Source organism: Panthera leo, chromosome B3 (assembly GCF_018350215.1).
Source record: "Panthera leo isolate Ple1 chromosome B3, P.leo_Ple1_pat1.1, whole genome shotgun sequence".
In the NCBI taxonomy this organism is placed as follows: Eukaryota; Metazoa; Chordata; class Mammalia; order Carnivora; family Felidae; genus Panthera; species Panthera leo.
The window spans coordinates 62,290,472-62,308,401 of NC_056684.1; the positions used below are offsets into that span (position 1 = coordinate 62,290,472).

General features: G+C 45.8%; 1 long non-coding RNA gene across 7 annotated transcripts in view; it reads right to left on the reverse strand.

Annotated features, from left to right (window-relative positions):
- Positions 1–17,930, reverse strand: part of LOC122222187 — a 65,590-nt gene that overhangs the window by 33,525 nt on the left and 14,135 nt on the right. For 5 of the 7 annotated variants that reach the window (XR_006203643.1, XR_006203639.1, XR_006203644.1 and 2 more), the window contains exons 1-2: positions 3,803–3,835; positions 1,512–1,578 (exon numbers count right to left, since the gene is read on the reverse strand). This is a non-coding gene — a long non-coding RNA (uncharacterized LOC122222187). Of the gene's footprint in view, positions 1–1,511; positions 1,579–3,802; positions 3,836–17,930 lie in introns of those variants that run through there. The other 2 variants (XR_006203645.1, XR_006203640.1) reach the window with 1 other exon arrangement.

Consider the following 17,930-nt stretch of genomic DNA (forward strand, 5'->3'; position numbering starts at 1 on the left):
GAGCCCGACTTTGAGCTTGAACCCACGAAACTGGGAGATCATTACCTGAGTGGAAACCAAGGGTCAGATTCTTAACCGACTGAGCCACCCAGGCGCCCCTTGAAGATATTTTCAACAGACATGAGCAAATGAGGAAAACAGGGCTATGGAATGAGTTTTCCAAAAAGCCAATTTTATTTCATTTAAAAGACTTGCTAATTCACCTGACAAATTACTTACCAAATTCCAAAGGGAAAAATAGTAATTTAACAGTGGGGAAACACAGTTACCACCATTCTAACCAAGTGATCAAAATTAACATTTCTCCAAGTATGACAAACCAATGTCATGTGCCTCTTGATGTGATATACTGAGAAAGGACACATCACTTCTGTGGTATTCTTGGCAAAAACGCATTACCTGAATATAATCATGAGGAAACATCAAACTCCAACTAAGGGACATTCTACATAGTAACTGGCCTGTACTGAAAAAAAAAAAAAAAAAAAAAAAAGCCAATATCATGAAAGACAAAGAAAGGCTGAGGAACTGCTCAGATTGAAGGAGACTAAAGAGACATGACAGCTAAATGCAATATGAGATTCTGGATGGGATCCTGAACCAGAGAAAACAATAGCTATTAGAAGGAGGAGGAGGGGAAGCAGGAGGAGGAGGAAGAGGGGGAGGAGAGAGAAAGGAAGAAGAGAAGGAGAGGGGGAGGAGAGGAGGAAGTGGAGAAGGAGGAGGAAGAGGGGAAGGAGAGAGAGAGGAGGAGGAGGAGGTGGGAGGGAGGAGAGGGCTGTAACAGCGGGGTGGGGAGGGACATTACTGGGACATCTGGCAAAATTGGAAGAAGGTACATAGATTAGATAATGGTATTGTATCAAAGATGCTAAATTTCCTGATTTTGATAATAGTACTGTGGTATTTCAGGGTTAAGAGGGGCCATATCTACAATTTACCTTCATATGGTTTAGGTAATACATTTATTGGTATAGAGACTTCTTTCTCTCTCTCTATTGGTGTGTGTGTGCCCGTGTGTGTAGAGAAAGAGAGAGAACAATAAACCAAATATGGCAGAATGTTAGTACTTTGTAAATCCGAGTGAAGGGTATATAGGAATTCATTGTACTATTCTTGCAATATTTCTGTAAGTTTGCAATCATTTCAAAACAAAAACTCAAAAAAATTGTTTTAAGTTTATTTATTTTGAGACAGAGAGAGAGAGAGAGAGAGAGAGAGAGAGAGAGAGGACAAGTGGAGGAGAGGCAGAGAGAAAGGGAGAGAGAGAATCCCAAGCAGGCTCCACACTGTCAGTGCAGAACCCCACATGGGGCTCAAGTTCACTATGAGATCACGACCTGAGCTGAGATCAAGAGTTGGCTTAACCGACTGAGCCACCCAGGTACCCCTCAAAAAAAAAAAAACTTTTTAAAAAGCACAATGTTAGTAATGCATCTATGTCATTCCCATATTATTGGAATTAAAGTTTATGGATAAATGAAATGATGGTGATAGTAGATGGTACTTACTGTCAGTAAACTTCTCGGCAAAGTAAAAAGTTAGAAACTCCAATGCTTTTTCCTGGTGTATAAAAATCTGGAAATATGAGAAGCACTATTTTAGTGTGTATCCCTGAAAGGATGGACTCCTGTCTTCATCCAGAGGCAGGACACAGTGTGTCCTCAGTAATGGGCCAAGAATAGCCCTGTGGTGGACTTATGGGGCATGAGGGAACTTTGCACATATCTTCTTGGGCACCCATCCATAGCACATGTCCCGAGTGCCCTTGGAAAGGGGAGTCCTGCCTCTTTTGGCATGTGACCTGCTGTCTAGCCTAGGTGTGGTGGGGAGCACCAGAGCTGATCATAGGGACAAAGTTGACAACATTGTCTCTTTTTGGAGACAGCAACAACCGAGAGGGAAAACCATGGCAAGTGATAAAGGTAGGCTCTTAAATTAAGCCCTGGGCTACATGGGGCTTGAGTCTTGATTGAAGGGGTAGGATTTAGCCAAGCTAGGGGAGAGGGTGATGACCTTCCCTTGGGGGCCCATGAATACAGTCAGTAGGTGCTCAGAAAGTGGCAATGTTGCCTCCATAAACTCCAGGAAACGGGCAGCCAAGACTCTGAGAATTAAACCAGCTGTTGCTTCCTTTACCAATTTTTGGTGGGAATGTTTAGCTGACCAAACAGCAACCCAGGGTGTACTAGAGGGAAGGATGAGGCAAGCTCCCCTCCTCCCCCATCATCCCAGGAGGTCCTTGGAAGATGCTGGACCTTCAAAAGCAGGTGAGGTTAGGAAAACAGGGCTCCATCCCTTTGGGCAGAAAAGGCAGGAACCGAAATCTGCTCTGTGAACCCCAGCAGGCCTGCTGGGCAGGAAGAGAGGTTCCTGCCACACCTCTGGATTCCACTGACAGCTCTGTGAGTGAGCACAAGTGAGGGTACAGACTGGGGGTGGGGCCCAGAGCAGGGTGGAAGGTGGAGTCTCAAGTGGGGACACATACAGGTCACATAAATTCCATCAGGCAGAGTCAGGAGAATCTTCTGTGCTCGACTGGGCCAGTGATCCCAGATGCAAGGAGGGGTTTGGGGGGGGGGGGGCTGAGTCAGGGACCACGATGGCAGCTGGGAGAGGGCAATGTTTGGAGTCCCTGTTAAGGACGGATAGTGGTGACTTGGAGAAATAGGAAACCAGAAATAACCACGAGGTTGTGAAAACAGGGATGGGAATGGGGTTGGGGGTTGAGCACCAGTCTTATTGCTGAAGGAGCTAAGTGAACTTGAGCTGTGGTGAGGGTCAAGCGTCAAGGGTGGAGCTGAGGAAAGGTCTGGGGGAGACTGGGTCACTGGGGAAGACAGAGTGATGACGGGCGCGGGTGGGATGGGGAGGACAAAGACGAAGAGGGAAACCCTAGGTCCCTACAGATGGACGTTCAGCAGGTGAGAGTGTCAGAGGCCGGAGAGTTCATGCCTATCCTCAAAACAGAAGTTTGGGGAGCAGAGGGTCATGGCAGAGGCGGGTGGGATGTGGTCATGGGGAGAGGTCAGGAACTCCTGACGTCCTCCGTGGGTGGGAGGCTGCCTGCTTGGCCTTGCCTGCAGGAGGGCTGGCTCTTGTCACTGCTGCATCACCAGCTGAGCACACTGAGGCGGTGACCCTGTTTCACACAGGCCTGTCCCAATCCAAGCAACGTCGGGAGAGTAGTTTTAGATCTGCGGTGTAAAACGTTCTGTTCCGACCAGACAGAGCACAGGCCCCCGGGGAGGCACACGGCTGCGCTCTCCGCCCGCGGCGGTTATCCGGTTGGCGGCCCCCCTCCCTGCCGGCCGCCGGGGCCAAGAGGGCGCCCAGTCTCCGCCCCGCCGGCGGCGGCCGAACCGGCTGCGCGAGATCCACGCTGAGGCGGCCGGCACGTTCCCGCCGGCTCAGCGCCAGGGGGCGGTGCTGCGAGCGAAAGGAGCCGAGACCTTGACCCCAGCCCGGCCCGTGGGGAGAGAGCGCTGGGCCCTGCGGCGCGTCCTTTCGCACTCCCCCGGCTCGCTGGCTGGGGAGTCCGGGTGGCCGAGGGCCACAGTGAGGACAGCTCGAGGAGAACACAGGGTCCTGTCACCTGCCCGAGCTGTGGGCCTCTGTGGCCAGCTCCCGGGGAAGGCGTGGGCGAGATTCACAGCGGGACGCGACAACTGAGAGGCGGCTCGGGGCTCCCTGCGTGCCGCCGGTGACCGGCACGAAGCCAGAGTGGAGCGTGAGAGGGAATCATTGGCGCCCCAGACAGGGAGGTTTTGCTGGCCCACGGGTGAGGCCAACTGGAGCTCACCTCAGCCACGTCCCCACCCCACGCGCCCACTCCGGGGCGCAAAGACGCTGCTGTTGTCATAGAAACACTCGCTTCGGCGCTCAGACCTCAGCCCACCGTTTGCAGTGAGGCAGGTTCTTCAGCCAGTCCGGTCCACACGACGTTAAATGTCTGTCATTTATTAAGCCTGTACCCTGCACTCAGGACTGTGCCAGACACACAGATACACCAGATTTGGGTGTTTGCAGCCTACCTTTCCTCCCTGTGCCACCCTTGAAGCAGGATTTACCAACTCCCCTCACTCCTCCAAAAGGTCCACTTACACAAGAGCTTTATCTTGTAGACTGTTTTTTTTTTGTTTTGTTTTGTTTTTGTTTTTTTTTTTTTTTTTTTGGAGGCGTAGAGAGGAGACCAAAGAAGGGGAATTTTACGCATACAGCAGGGTGCAGTATTTCCTTCCATTAGACATCTCTTCCCTTATTCGCCTTTTAGGGTGTTCCTCATCCACCCTTCCTCTGAGAGGGCTCTGAATCTTGCCCAGTCCCAAGCACTCCCTCCAAGATTTTCCTCTCAGCTTTGGCATCTCTCCCCCTTCCTCATGCAGAGAAGAGCAGCTAGGTCCTGCCTTCCTAGAAATGCTCTTGAAGAGGCATGCTCTCACCCACGCTGGACATGGTGCTAAACAAAGACCCTCACATCACCAGCGTTCCCCTTCTGCAGAGATCAGCAATAGTTTTTATTTCTGAAACGCAGTACTTTCTCTCATACAATTGTTCCCCCAAATCCACATGGGGTAGGTATTATTCCCATTTTACAGATGAGGAAACTGAGGCTTGGAGAGATTAAGTAACATCCTCAATATCACATGTAATAAGGACTGAACCAGCATTTAAACAGAAGCAGTCAAGCTCTTTCTCCTGTCCTAAGCAGTCTCATGGTAAGGCAGTTTAAATAGCTACATCCGAAAAATTAAAAAAAAAAGGGGGGGGGGGCGCCTGGGTGGCTCAGTGGGTTAAGCAACTCACTTCGGCTCAGGTCATGATCTCACAGCTTGTGAGTTTGAGCCCCTTCTGTGCTGACAGCTCAGAGCCTGGAGCCTGCTTCGGATTCTGTGTCTCCCTCTTTCTCCCTGTCCTTTCCCCACTCACACTCTTGTTTCTCTCTCTCAAAAATAAATAAACATTAAAAAAAAAGATACAGAACAGTTCCATCACTCCAGAAAGTTCCTTCTGCCCTTCTCAGTCTATACCATCCAACAATACCACTGTTTCTGATTTCTTATACCACAGATTAGCTTTTTTTTTTTTTTTTTTTTTACAGAACTTCATTTAAATGGAATCATAGTCCAACTTATTTAGCATAACCCATTTGAGATTAGTCATGCTTAAGCATGTAGGTATCATCAGTAGTTTGTTCTTTTTATTGCTGAGGAGTATCCTGTCGTATGAATACATCACAGTGTGTTTTCAGTTATTTGTTGATGGACATTTGAGTTGTTTCTAGTCTTTGGCTGTTGTGAATTAAGCTGCTATAAACATTTGTAGGCAAGTGTTTCTGTGGACAAAGATTTTCGTTTCTCTTGGTACTTACAAGTTGAATAGTGTCTATTTAACTTTATAGGACACTGTCAAATCACTTTCTAAAGGTTGTAAATGTTGATATCATAAAAAGAGGAAACTGAGGCCCTGCCAGATTCATTTATTGCCCCCAAAATAACTTGTCCAAGTATGTGTGTTCTGGAGTCTTTCTCTAGTTGGGGATAACGGAGAAGAGAAAGCTGGGTCCGAGAAGAGGACAGGCTGTAAGGTGTGAGGGAAGAGGATGCTACTATACCCAAGGGGAGCCAGCCTTGAGGGGCCCTCTCCCCGTCCTGGGGGAGGGCCGTGTGCAGTCCAGCTGGGCCCCTGGGATCCAGCCTGGGGTGTGGCCGACCACACCCCCTGGCCCGCCACAGCTCTCTCAGACTTCCGCACCAGGAAGCAAGGCAGTAAGCTGCCCTTTCCACCCCGGCTCCGGTGAAACACCAGACTAGAGCTCTTTGCCCGGGATGATTCTCTGCGGATTCTGCAGGGGGGATGCACTCCACCTCCAGATGCTGGTGGAGGACGGGTTTCCACCTCTTGGAGGGGATCCGGGAGCCCCCTCCGGCCTTGGCCTTGGCCCGCGTCTTTCAGACTTGGCTGCCCCTGCTGCCGCCAAAGCCAGCAGCCTGCACAGCACGCGCTGGCCTCTTACGTCTTTTTGTCTCTTCTCCACTAAGTGATTTTTCAGGAGGCAGCTCACATGAAGCGAGATCACATTTGTATCATAAAATCAAACATCTCAGCTGAATTATCCTTTGGCTGGAAAGACACCAATTCGAAGATTCTAACAATAGCGTTGTTGACATTGAAACAGGAGTGGAGGAAATAGATTTTTTATAGAGAGGAAATCGATTTTTAAATGTTGGCGTTTGATACAGACAGCCATTTGAACCAGAAAATACCATCCAACATACAATAGGTAATTGACTAAATAGAGAGCAAACACATTTTCATCAATGAGATGGAAACTGCCTTTTTTAAAAATCTGAAGATACACTCTCAGGAGGCCCAATTTACCTGGCAACTTTCTATCTTCCTTGTCCTTTCATGCTAATATTTTGATTTATTTGAAAGGAAGAAGGGAAAATGCATAAGCAGTGCTCATGATAAAAGAGATGAAAGTCTGAGAGGCCTAATCAATCAACAAGTTGTCCTTAGACCCCTGCTGGCTGCCTAGGTTAGCCTATGTGGAGGCTCCAGCAGAGGTGAGGGCTGGTGGTTTTGCTGAGAAGACAAGACTTGGGCAGAAGAAGCAATTACTGAGTCATACAAGATGATCTATACCATACAATAAAGTCACTGGCCATGAAAATTCACATTTCCCAAGACCATCATCATCCTACCAACACTGCATTCAAAGTTCTCTGAGATCTCATTACTTTTTAAAATTTAGCTTATTGATTAGGCAATACATTACCCAGGTTCAAACATTAGGAGATTTTTTGAAACATTTTCACAAAAGTCTCCTTCCTATGGTAGGAAGTCTCCTTTCACATTTTCACAAAAGTCTCCTTCCTTAGCTACTGGTTTTCATCTGCCCCTCCTCCACTGTTATTTATCTGATCCCAGAGTTTATGTGCCAATAAGCACACAGGAATAATCTCCCCTTTTTTTGCACAAAATGTAGCATACTGTTCACATGGTTCTGCATCTTGCTTTTTCCCCTTAATGTATCTTGAAGATCTTTCCATGTCAGCATACAGAGAGGTTCCTCATAAAAAAAAAAAATGTACTTTTCATAGCATGATAATGTTCCACTGTATGAATGAGCCATGAATTAATTATCCAGTCCTCTTATCTATAGATATTTAGATTGTTTCCAGTGTTTTTGCTATTAAAAACAATAAGGCAAGGAGCCTGGGTGGCTCAGTCATTCATTAAGCATCTGACTTTGGCTCAGGTCATGATCTCACGGTTTTGAGTTCCAGCCCTACATCTGGTGAGCTTGTGTCCCGCTTCGGATGAGCCCCACTTCTCTCTCTCTCTCTCTCTCTCTCTCTCTCTCTCTGCCCCTCAGGGAATTCTCTTTCTCTGCCCCTTGCTCACTTGTGCCCTCTCTCTCTCTCAAAACAAAACAAAAACCGAAAAAAACAATAAGGCAATGAATGACCCAGTATACATGTAATTTTGCACGTTATATTTTTGAGATACATTCCTTGAAGTGGATTTGCTGGGTGTAAAGGTAAGTGCATTTTCGGTTTTGTGGGATATTATCAAATTGCTCTCCACAGAGATTGTCCCAGATGACCCTCCCCTGTTTCCCCATACCCTCCCCTACACAGTGTCGTATCAAAAGTTTAGATTTTTGCCAAACTCTTAGTGAAGATGTTCTCTCAGTGTCGTTTTCACTTACACTTATGAACGAGGTTGACCATCTTGTCATATAAGTAAGGGTCTTTGTATTTCTTTTCTGTGTATAATCTTTTATATCGTTTGCTCATTTTTCTGCTAGAGTCTTAGTGGGTTTTGTTTCTGGTTTTTGTTTCATTTTCAAGAGTCCTCCGTATAACAGGGAAATTAGATTTTCGTTATTCAAGTTGCAGATATTTCCCCAAATTTTACATTGTCTTTTGAAGCTTTGCTTACAGTATTTTTGCCATGCAGGAGTGTTTCCTTTTTAGTGTGGTTAAATATATCAATCATTTTGTGTGTGTGGTTGCTGGGACTTAGTCATAGATAAAATGACCTTCCCACTTTAAGGGAGGAGCTTATGAAAACAACAGAATATATTTTTAAGAGACTATTTTTAAAAGTTTATTGATTTATTATTTATTTAAATAATCTCTACACCCACCATGGGGCTTAAACCCACAACCCCCAAATCAAGACCTGAGTGCTCCACTGACTGAGCCGGCCAGGTGCCCCTTTATAAGACTCTTTACAAGGCATTTATTGCATATCATTATCAATGCCTGCCTCACATTAGTACATAAGTAAGCAAGATATGATAAAAGTGACTGCTCTTTTAAACAGAAAAATGTCCATATTCAGATATTTTTAGATGGTTTTAGTTATTATGTTTTCATCACATAAAGAACAGAGGTTTAATTCCTTGACCAATTGCCAGATTCAGAGCTGGAGAGCAGATTCAGAACTGGAGAGCCCATTCAGAGCTGGGAAATCTCAACTTAGGGTATATTTTTATAGAATGTATGCTTTCACATCAAAGGAAGAAGTATTCGTGAAGGGAATTGATGCCTCTACTCTATATAAAACTATTACAATAAATATTTTTGAACAGAATACTCAGGTAAGGTACAATCATAACAAACTCTGGACCCACCTCAATCCATCAAAAATCAATACATATTTAGCAGATGCCTGCTGTGGCGAGGCACTGCTAAGCACTGTGGGGAATATAGAGAAATTGCAGGGTCATTGTTCATGTTTACCCTTTAATATTTTACATAATTTTGCACATATTTATATGACAATTTAGGCATTAAGTCATCTTTCTAAGACAAATCATCCAGAAACGTTGGCCAGGAGAGAGCAAATATGAATAACGATGTGGTTTTTGTTACTAAAATTAAAAAAGGAAAAGGGGTGATACTTCGCTTCTCTTTTACCAACTTCAGGGGTGATACAGAGGAGGCCAGACTGCAGTCTCCCTTGAATTGATGTATCTCCCTTGAATTGATGTATCTTGAGTTCTCTCTACATCTACCCTCCTAATGGAGTGAATGGAGGTGGATGGTAGTCATTTTGCCATGCCCTCCTTCACTCTCCAATGCCTAATTCATTCCAACTTGAGGGAACACTTTTATGACCATTGCTTTTGGGGCAATAAAGTAGTATCCCTATAAAACATGAGTAATTATGCAATCTTTTATTATCCCTATTTATTATGTAGTGCAGTGTGTTATCGAATGTGCTTGGGGGAAGCAGTGACAAGAGGTATATTGAATGGTGAAGTCTCCAAATACATTCAGACATTTTTGCATTCATCCTTATGGATATAATTTCCATCTATTAGGTAGTAGAGATGGAGGGCAGTCTATTAGACTCCATGCTCCTTTTTCATCATACAGTGTTTTTCTAGAAAGGGGCTCCCCATCCAGGAACTGTATTTCTAGCTCCTCTTATGTCTAGGAGGGACCACGTGCTAAATTCACATGGATGGAATATGAACAGAAGTCACTGTGTACCACTTTCAAGCCAGGTTTAAGAAATGTAGGTTTCTTGCTTCAGATTCTCTGCCCCTCCCCCACTCGTACTCTATCTCCCAAAAATAAATAAAACATTAAAAAAAAAAAAAAAGAAATGTAGGTTTCTTAAGTTGTCTCTTTGCTGACTGGTTGCAGAGGATAACAAAGCCCTGGGAGATGGTGTAATGCTGTGATGGTGATGGGGAGGGGTGGGGATGCCCTGGGCCTAAATCACTAGAGGAAGAATAAATACCAACTGAAACCATTAACATTGGACTGTTATGAGGGAGAAATATACCACTGTGGTGTTAAATCTCTGAAATGTTGGGGTTCAGACATTACAGCAGGTAGCATCACCCTAACTAAAACAAAAATCCTTTCATTATAGGGTGCTTTTTCCTGGGCTATCACTTCAATATGGAATGTAGATCAGTCGTCTATCTCAGCTGCATAAGTTTGGTCCCTCGGTCCTTATGAAGGTTATCATTAAGTTGACTGTTCTTTCTTTAGCCATGTTCTCATTTAGTGACCCGGATGAACAATACAAAGTCTAAAATGAAATTTGCAGACAAATACAAAGCTGAAAGGGATGGCATGATGCTCAATGAGAGAATCAAGATCGCACATTTTCTAGATTGGAATGATGGGTCAAGAGTAACAAGATGAAATTTAGGCATGTATTGAAATGATATGCTTTCAGGGGCGCCTGGGTGGCTCAGTTGGTTAAGCGTCCAACTCTTGATTTCAGCCCAGGTCATGATCCCAGGGGCGTAGGACTGAGCCCTGCATCGGGATCCACACTCAGCACAGATTCTCTCATCTTAAGATTCTCTCTCTCTCTCCCTCTGCGCCTCCCTCCATCTCTCTCTCAAAATTAAAAAAAAAAGAGGGGGCACCTGGGTGGCTCAGTCGGGTAAGCGTCTGACTTCCGCTCAGGTCATGATCTCACAGCTTGTGAGTTCGAGCCCTGCATCGGGCTCTATGCTCAAAGCTCAGAGCCTAGAGCCTGCTTTGGTTTCTGTGTCTCCCTCTCTCTCTCTGTCCTTCCCCCCCACTCTTGCTCTGACTCCCTCTGTCTCTCAAAAATAAAGAAGCATTAAAAAAATTTTTGATTAAAAAAAATGAATGATATGCTTTCATAGACAGTGGTTTGAAACAATTGCAGTGATTCAGTGATTCATACATTATGATGAATAGGGATGTGCAACATATGATATGCAATGAAAGAAAAAAAAAGGCATCATTTCTGCCAAGTGTAAGGGAAAAGTGATTTTTGTGCTCCATGAGATGCAGCTTACGCTCCAGTCACCTGAATAAAGAATCTGGGTCAGAATGCTTTGAATTGTCACCTATATACTTTGAGTGGGTTCACTTCTCCAGACACAGAGACTTCCCTCCACCTGGAAGACCTTGTTTATTTGAAGGACGAGACACGCATCAGAAAGACCAGACTCAAAAAGATTAAAACCTACAGCTTGTTTCTAAGCATCGACTATACTCAAAGAAAATAAAGAAATAAATAAAACCTTCATCTTTTAAAATTCATTAAAACTCACATTTATAGAAAAATGGGGACTCGTTCTATGTCAGACTGTCTAGGTGTTGACCTCAGTGGTGAAATGGAATATGGTTCTGTGTGAAATTACCATAACAATAATCACTCATCTTTACAGTGCTCTGGAGTTGAGCCGTCCAATAGAAATATAATGTAAGTCATACGTACAATTTTAATTTTCTAGTAGCCACATTAAAAAAAATAAAGAGGGGGAGCCTGGGTGGCTCAGTCGGTTAAGTGTCTGACTTTGGCTCAGGTCATGATCTTGCAGTTTGTGGGTTTGAGCCCCGCGTCAGGCTCTGTGCTGACAGCTCGGAGCCTGGAGCCTGTTTCAGATTCTGTGTCTCCCTGTCTCTCTCTGCCCCTCCCCACTCGTGCCATGTCTCTCTCTGTCTCTCAAAAATAAACAAACATTTAAAAAAAAGAAACAGGTGAAATTAATTCTAGTAATATATCTTATTTAACCTGATATATTATCATTGTGACATATCTTCCATGGGAAAAATTATTAATGACATTCCTTGCATTTTTTTCATACTAAGTATTCAGAATCTGTGTATTTCACACTCGCAGGACATATCAATTCAGACTAGGCATTTTACAAGTGTTCAGGAGCCACATGTGGCTAGTGGCTCATGGATTGGCACAGTTTTTCTTTTTAATTTTTTTTTTATGTTTATTCATTTTTGAAAGACAGAGAGAGACAGAGCACAAGCAGGGGTGGGACAGAGAGAAAGGGGGGGACACAGAATCTGAAGCAGGCTCCAGGTTCTGAGCTGTCAGCACCAGAGCCTGATGCAGGGCTCGAACTCATGAACCGCGAGATCATGACCTGAGCCGAAATTGGACGCTCAACCGACTGAGCCGCCCAGGCGCCCCGGATTGGCACAGTTTTAGTGAGGGACACTGTCTCATCTAATCCTCTGCTGTAGGTATTATTGTTCACATTGTACAGATAATAAAATTTCTGCAGAACTGAAGCGATTGCTCCAAGACACACAGCCCTAATGGAAGAATCAGGACTCAAAGCCAACTTTCCCAATGGGCAGTGTATCCGGGTATTAAGTGGGTTGACGTGGAGTCACATGGAACTGGCTTCAAATCCTGACTCTGACGGTTACTTAACTGTGTTACCTTTGGCACATTTTTTTTACCCTGACACTCAGTTTTATTATCTGAAAAATAGTGATAATAAGAACTCTCATCGGCTACTGTGGGATTAAATGAGACAATGCATGCAAAGTGCTCATCACAGCGCTCACCCACGGCAAGTAGCATGGTCATTACCTTGACAACATGCCTGGTGCTCTTTCCACCTTCCCCACACTGCTTCCCAGGAGCTTCATGGCATTCAATGAGGGTTCATTTTTTTTTTTTTTTAATGTTTATTCACTTGAGAGAGAGAGAGAGAGAGAGAGAGAGAGAGAGAGAGAAGCAGAGAGAGAGGGAGACACAGAATCCAAAGCAGGCTCCAGGCTCTGAGCTGTCAGCACGGAGCCTGATGCGGGGCTCGAACCCACGAACTGCAAGATCATGACCTAAGCCAAAGTCGGTCGCTTAACCGACTGAGCCACCCAGGTGCCCCAATGGGGGTTCATTTTTGATGGGTAACTCTTACTGCCTGTTCTGACTCCAAAGGGCCTCACCCTTCTACATCACAGCTGCTTTGCTGTCCATCTTGTTTAAATACATTGTTGCCACCTTCCAACAGCCCCAGGGTGCTGACAAACCACAAAGCAAACCCGGAAATGTTGTATGCTAACCACACAGTCCCATTCTGAGATCCCCCATCAAAGAGCCACCTCATGGCTGTGGGGGGTCATAGGAATACCTGGCACTTGGTTCTGGGACTGTCCACTCCTTCTTTAAGCCCTCTGCAATCCGCACAGCGGACGGGAAGAGGTTGAATGTCCCCAGGCAGGACCTGGGTGTTCTCCTAGCCTCCTCCCTGCCTGGCACTGATATGCTCACTTATCTGCAGTGTCGTAACATGACCCCTTCCCCCAGAGCCAGGTTTAACCACCCGCAAGCCAGTAACACAGTGTTTTTTACCGCCCTGAACGAAATACTTTAATAAAATATGGGGTTGGAGTATCGAGCCCACAAGTAGAAATATTGTGGTGCTCACACAAGCCATGAGCACCGGTGAGAGACCGCCTCCAAAAGTGTTTTCTTTGCCATCGTAGAGCAAGGAGTTTGCTGAAGACAGGCTCTCAAAAGCTTGACATGTAATGAAGTGAAATCCTAGTTCATCCACTCGTTCAACAAATATTTATTGAGCCCCTACCACAGGCCAGGTGTGCAAGATGCTGGGGATGCAACAGTGGGCAAAAGACAAAATTGCTGCCTTGCATGGCCTTATCTTTTCAAGGGGGATGTAGATATAAATCAAATATAGGATTACAAACTCTCGTAAGAGCTACAGAGGGGAGGGAGCAAACCTCCGAGAGATCTGATCTGGTCTGTGGGTCAGAGGAGGCTGCCCTGAGAAGTAGCAACTGAGCGGAGGAGGCATAGCCTATGTGAAGGGAGGCATCTTGGCAGGGCGGAAAGTGTAGCAAGGATTATGCTGGAGTCACCTCAGGGTCCAGAATAACAGAGCTGGCTCTCAAGAGCCTCTCTTACAGGAAGGCCCTCTCTGTGCCCTGGGAAAATGGCAGAGCAGAGAGATTTTGGGATTCAGGTTAGACTCTGGGGGCTCCACAACCAGCACCCCTAAGTAAGAAAGGTAGAAAAATGCTGCCCCAAACTTCTAGCAGAAGCAAGCCCGGTGGGCAGGTTGGAGAGAGCTGGGCTACGTGACAGCATCCGGAGAAACTAGCCGATGGCCCATTCACAAGCCAGACTGTTCAGGATTTGGCTAGACGAGAGGGAGAGAGAGAGAGAGAGAGAGAGAGAGAGAGAGAGAGAGAGAGAGAGAGAGAGAGAGAGCGCGCTAGGCTTAGTGATGGTGGAAGAACCCTCCCACCCCTGAATTGAGAGGGGATGGCAGCTGCAGCTGAATGTCACAAGGGCTGGGGTAGTGGCCCCGGTTTCTTTCAGCACTCAGTGGGCAGAGCAGTAAGGAAATGGTGGCTACAGAGAGTGGCGGATGGGAAAGGCAGGAGCAGGGACGGCAGCTTTAGCTGAGTGTAAGCGAGTGGCATTCACCCAGTGGAGAGGGTGGGCCCGGGGTGTTAGGGTCTCACCCAGTGACGTTAGCGTGTCGGGGGCTGGCCACTAGAAATCGTTGCTTTTTCCAATGCCCTTGACTGACCTCCAGACTGTCACGTTGCAGAAATAAGATGATAAAACCCCCAAAATGTCCACAGTTGCAGGGTATGTGTGGGGAGCGCAGCTCACGTTCCCATGAAGCAAGTGTCAGTCTCTCAGGGGACATTTTCAGCAGCACTGAGAAGCAGCAGGTGCAATAACCACCTGGCACATTCAGAGTTTAAATAAGATCTAGGACATGAGAAACAGCATTTAGTGTAGGCTCTGACTCTTGGGGTGCCCACTCTTCCCTCATTTTTGTAGATCTACCCACAGCTGAGATACATATCAAGAGAAAATAGATAAGAGTAGGGAACTTTCACATTTATGGTCATTTAAGGAAATGTAAATAGAAACCCATTAAATACTTAAAAAATTTTTTTTAATATTTATTTATTTTTGAGAGAGACAGAGACAGAACTGCGAGTGGGTTAAGGGCAGAAAGAGAGGGAGACACAGAATCCGAAGCAGGCTCCAGGCTCCAAGGTGTCAGCACAGAGCCTGACGTGGGGCTTGAACTCACGAGCTGTGAGATCATGACCTGAACCAAAGTCATTGGCTCAACTGACTGAGCCACCCAGGCATCCTGAAACCCATTGAATACTTTCTTAAAGCAAAGTTCAAAAGTCACTTTTATTGTTAAATTGTTTAACATTTTGAGTACTTGTAATAAGCTAAGTCTGCGAGGCTGAACCAAGGGTTGGACATAGTCCTTACCCTCATGAAGGTCACTGGCTAATGGGGGGGAGAGCTATCAATTCAGTAATTGCACTAACAGATATGTAATCATGCAGTCAGGGGAGCCATAAAGATGAGAGATATGTCTCACTGTGGGAGCTTATGACAGGCCACTTGATCTACTGCAGGGGGTCAGGGGAGCTGCTCCCCTGAGGAAGTGACAACTGAGAAGATCTGAATGATGAGGAGTTAACCAGGCAAAATGAAGTGGAGGCCGAAGAAGGAGAACATTTCAGACAGAGGGGACAGCATGTGCAGAGGCCCTGTGGCAGGCAGGGAAGCCGGGGTAACTAAGGAACAGGAGGTGGGTTCTAGGAAATGGAGGTCAGAGAGGAGGACAGGAGCTGGATGGACCATTCAGGGCTTATGGCTGTGTTGGGGATGTTGGGTCTTCACCTTAAGAACAGAGGGAAGCTATGAGACACCTGGGTGGCTCAGTCGGTTGAGCACCCAACTCTTGATTTTGGCTCAGGTCATGATTTCACAGTTGGTGAGTTCAAGCCCTGCATCGGGTTCTGTGCTGACAGCTCAGAGCCTGGAGCCTGCTTCGGATTCTGTGTCTCCCTCTGTCTGTCTGCTCCTCCCCTGCTCACACTCTGTCTCTCAAAAATAAACATAAAAAATAAAAAGAACAGAGGGAAGCTATTGAAGGATATAAGCAGAGGTGAGTGGGAATGGCGCAATGGTGGTTTGGGGAGAGAGAAAGGAGGCTACTGCAATAGTCCAGACACAAGATAATGTTAGTTGTCCTCAATTTTGGTACTAGGGAGATGGAATGGAGATAGAGAGAAGTGGAGATGTTCTGTAGGTAGAAGGGATGGGATTGGTGACTGACTAGAATCTGCACTTGGGGAGAAAAGATACTAAACAAGATTTTGAGGTATGTGGCCGTGGAACTGGATGAATCGTGGTCATGTTCATGGTGACAGGGATGGAGCACAAAAAGCAAGCCTTGCTTTTTCACCATTCTCTCCTCTCCCTTTCCCTTCCCTTTTCCTCTTTCCCTTTTCTCTCGTCTCCTTTTTCTTGGGGGAAAACCGTGAGTTTTGGACTGAGTTGGTGATGTTAATTAGCAGTTGGACACAAGAGTCTGTAACTTAGAGGGGGAGGCTTGGGCTAGAGATCTGTGTGTGAGATGATTGGCACATATGGTATTTGACATAGGGCTGGGAAGAAAGCATACAGGAAGAGGGAAAGGGGCCCAGGAAAGATCTTGATGAGTTTCAACACTCAATGGCTGAATGGAGATAAGACCACGAGACAGCCAGAGCAGTAGGGTCTGAGAGTGAGAAGAACACCAGTAGAGGGGATGTCCAGAAATCTAAGGGACAAGGGTGTTTCAGGAAGGAGACAGTAGGGCGCCTGGGTGGCTCAGTTGGGTAAGTGTCCATCTTTGGTTCAGGTCATGATCTTTCTGTTCATGAATGTGAGTCCCACATCAGGCTCATTGCTGTCAGCACAGAGCCCACTTCAGATCCTCTATCCCCCTCTCTCTGCCCTTCCCTTGTTTACTCTGTCTCTTTCTCAGAAATAAATAAACATTAAACATTTTTTAAAATAAAAAAAATAATTAAAAAGAGGAAGGAGAAGTGGTTCACAGGACTGAATACTGCTGGGAGGTCAAGCTAGATGCCCACTGGATCTAGTGAGTCAGCAGTCACTAGATTTTGACCTTGGGGAAAGATGTTTCTGTGGAGTGACATGGGCCAGGGTGAGGAATGAATAGGAAGTTAGGAAATGGAGACAGCGAGTATAAACAACTCTTTCTAGAAGCTTGATTATTCTGTTAGAACACGCAATTGTGATGTTGAAACCTGTGCATTAGCATTCACTGAAGCAAGGGCCATATTTCAATGGAAAGAGAGCCATCATTTGTCAATGGGAAATCCACATGCTAACAAAATTGGCACCCCCCCCCTTAATGAATCTGGGGAGCATTGATTCTGGTGAGATTGCTACATATATCAAGGCAGCAACAAGACAAATGCCCTTCATTTTGAGTCTGCATCGGTAAACCTAAACAGCATGATCTGTATGTGCAGATCGTTTGGTAAACACTTACCGATACTGGGGCATTTTTAGCCCCTTGATCTGCTAGAAAACAGGAAGTGACAGGGAAAGAGACTCATCACAGTGATGGATACGTGCATCAGAATGCCTTGCTCATGGCATGTATCAGCACCCAGGTCTCCCCACCATTGCCTGTGACGCTTCAAACAGCACTGAGGCCACCTCGAGACTGAGAGGAAGGGTCTGCTATGGAAACACAGGTATGTGACATTCATTCTACTCTGACAAATGAGAACCACAAGGGACCAGGATTCGGAGACTGAAACACACACTAACACCCTCAGCTTTGCTACCTAAAGTCAAAGGCAGAGGATTATTTCGGTCATTTTGGATCCCAATACTTCAGACATTTTGACCCATTTAAAGACATTGACAACACTCATTTGATACTGAATAGGAATAGCACATCTCTTTTTGATCTGTGTGCATATGCCCCAAATCTCCTAACATCTGACTCCCAAAGGCTCTGATTTAGAGGCTGGCACCCCTCTTTCTATTTTATTCTTTTTACCTGGCAAGAAGCAGATCCTGAAAAGTTGAAATACATGTCAGGAGAATAGAGAGTGTTTGAAACTTTCAAACTGGTGTTCATCAGGGCAAGTATCTGTGTGGCACATCATATTGACCTCAGAGATGTTATACACTGAGAGTGTTGGTGCTTAGTTAAACATGGCTTGGGGCACCCTTGAAACATATTTACTCAGCCTGGGTGGCTCAGTCGGTTAAGCCAACTTTGGCTCAGGTCACGATCTCGCAGTCCGTGAGTTTGAGCCCCGCATCGGGCTCTGTGCTGACAGCTCAGA